General features: G+C 35.3%; 2 protein-coding genes across 4 annotated transcripts in view; one reads left to right on the top strand and one right to left on the bottom strand.

Moving 5' to 3' along the window:
- Positions 1-788, bottom strand: part of Mrm2 (Mitochondrial rRNA methyltransferase 2) — a 6,851-nt gene extending 6,063 nt beyond the window's left edge. The window contains exons 1-2 of one of the 2 annotated variants that reach the window (XM_027379207.2): positions 646-788; positions 336-514 (exon numbers count right to left, since the gene is read on the bottom strand). The gene's annotated coding sequence lies outside the window, so the exon portion shown is untranslated. The remainder of the gene's footprint in view (positions 1-335; positions 515-645) is intronic. The other variant, XM_027379276.2, reaches the window with a different exon arrangement.
- Positions 789-1,001: 213 nt separating this feature from the next.
- LOC113826070 (ATP-dependent RNA helicase DDX24) overlaps positions 1,002-2,500 on the top strand; it is a 15,496-nt gene continuing 13,997 nt past the window's right edge. The window contains exon 1 of one of the 2 annotated variants that reach the window (XM_027379040.2): positions 1,002-1,056. The gene's annotated coding sequence lies outside the window, so the exon portion shown is untranslated. Of the gene's footprint in view, positions 1,152-2,500 lie in introns of both variants that reach the window. The other variant, XM_027378985.2, reaches the window with a different exon arrangement.

The following is a 2,500-nucleotide window of genomic DNA, read 5'->3' as shown; positions in this document are numbered from 1 at the left end:
TCTAATCATTTGTTTCTGTAATTAACTTTTATTTTCACTACTTCAAATTCTTGTATAAATGTCTCTTAAATGTAATTTAAACTCAAATTATAATTTTTTTATGCAGAATGCTTAACCCTCACCATTTGTTCTCTTCTGTCTTTTCTAATCATACCATATTTTTTTTAATTATTTTTTTTTTTTTTCGTTAAGCCAGGTCACACATAACCCTATCAAATCTTGTTGCTCTTTATGTATTAAATAAAGCATTTGGGTTACTGAAGTTTGAGGTTTCACATTCAAATTAATCAGAACTACATATCAATTTGATTAGAACTACATTTTGATTCGCTTGCCTGTGCATTTGTGTGTCATCGGTTGTGATCGGGTTTTGTTCCATGAAGTTCCTGCCGGTTTTGTTTTTCCGTGGATGTTTGGGATGTGGGTTTTCTTCGCTGTCACTGTTTTCTCGTGGTCTTCTGTTTGGTTGAGAATCGTAGTACATATCACTTATGCCAAGGGTTTTCTCCAGGATCTGGGTTAAGAGTTGTGTCTGTTAAATTGTCTTCACGTCACTCGAAAAGCTACAAGGACATTTCTTCTTCTTTCTTCTTTTATAGGGTTTTAGACTCACAAGGACATTTAGATATTCTGTGGGGTACTTACCGAACACCCCTCTGTTTACATTTTGCACTCAGCTGATATTCGTTCCCATCTGCTACTCATGAATGGAGGGATAGTAACTATAAGCTATTGCTTCTTTTATTCGTCTTTCTGTATTTAGTCGTGAATATGATTTGTGTGCAAATGTTATTCTAGCACTAAATATAAAATGGTGAAAAACATATAAAGCGCACAGAAGTATATGTGTTCTATTTTTGTACAAACTTTTTTTTCCCCATCATAATTATTATCTAAAGATAAGTGAAAATATTTATTATCTTGTAATATATCTGAATAATTATTAATTTTGAAATAGGGTAAGTAAGCTCTTGCCAGATTTTGAAATAGGATAAATAGTGTAAACAGAATGCTGTGAACCTGTGACGGATGTGAAATAGCAACACGTGTGGTCGGGTGAGTGTAAACATATCAGCATAACTTTGCCTTTATGTTCATTCTCCTCATTATTGGTTAAGCTGCCGAACTTCAGGAAATATAAGCTGTTTTCGGTAAATGTTAGAGATTGCTACGGAAAACAGAATTTTTCGTAGTAAACTTTAATATCAGTGATCTATTTAAATCCATTTCGATCGTGTTGCTCAAAATTGAACTAGACATGCAGTTTTGTGGATTTCACAATTTCACCATATTAGCTAGCAGATAAAGAGTGTAAATCACAGGGTAATATTTTGAAATACGTCCGTCTAACGATCTCGTTATCTTTGTGGGTGTTGGGGGGGCTCTGCCCCAACACCCCCCAGAATACATTCTCTTCACCTTCATTGCCACTGTATAGTCTTAAGAATAATCTAGAATTGATGCAACACTGAAAAACTAAACATTCCTCACAGGTTTCCTTTCATGGAATGGCCAGGATTCTACTGTGAAACCTGGCACTTGAAAACGCTCATGCCCAGACGTTTCTTGTAAAGAGGCAGTAATGTAGTTAGATTGTTAAGAATGAATAAGTTAATGAATAGGGAATCTGAAAGAATAAACAACCTACAGTAGATAGAAGACCAATTTTAATGTAAAAACACAAAACAAGGAAAGGGAAGGTATAAAGAAATAGTAAAATTACTGCAGATAACAATCAGGGTTACAGTAAAAAAAAAAAAAATATGGAATGGGTACCTTGACATAAATGGACACCGTCCATCAGTCCATCAGCTTGTTTACCGTGTGAAGAAAAACACAACACTGCCTCGTGAACGCATTATTACGTTGTCAAACTAGTTCACGTATTACTATACACTTGTCAAAACAATATTTTACTAATTATCTGTGTCTGCTGTTACACATTTATGCCTTTAAAGTCGTTTATTAATGTTATTATACCTCACTTGCTTATTTTAATATTTATCTGTACCCTTATATAGAATCATGTGCATTGAGTCATATTTTCTTGCTCCTGTTGCCAGATCACACACCATGGCATGTGCTCATTTCAAGACAAAACGCCAGTGAGAAATGTTGCGTTTCCAGTGTTATGTTGATTCTGGGTTCTTTTTAAGATTTTTACAGTGGCATCGAAGAATAATTAGACTTTAGTAACGATCCCAGTTTTATATCTGGGTCCATCGAGAGCTCTGAATGACAAAAAAGGTGAAGCAATGAAAGTTTGACATATCTGGATATAAAAGTATTTGGTTTGTTATTTTACCATGTATATGCAGCTCTTATCTTGCCGTACATACCAAGGTGGAGAGAATGTGTCCCAGGGGTGTTGGGGGCTTCCCCCCCATCATCCCTTCCCTCAGGCACGCCTAGTCACAGCAATTTATATTGATTTATTAGGTTGTTTTTTTGGTCAATATGTTTTTTGGGGGGTTTGGAACGTGGGAATTCCCGTAGAGTT

Source organism: Penaeus vannamei, chromosome 2 (assembly GCF_042767895.1).
Source record: "Penaeus vannamei isolate JL-2024 chromosome 2, ASM4276789v1, whole genome shotgun sequence".
Taxonomy (NCBI): Eukaryota; Metazoa; Arthropoda; class Malacostraca; order Decapoda; family Penaeidae; genus Penaeus; species Penaeus vannamei.
This window is presented reverse-complemented; position numbering and strand designations above follow the sequence as displayed.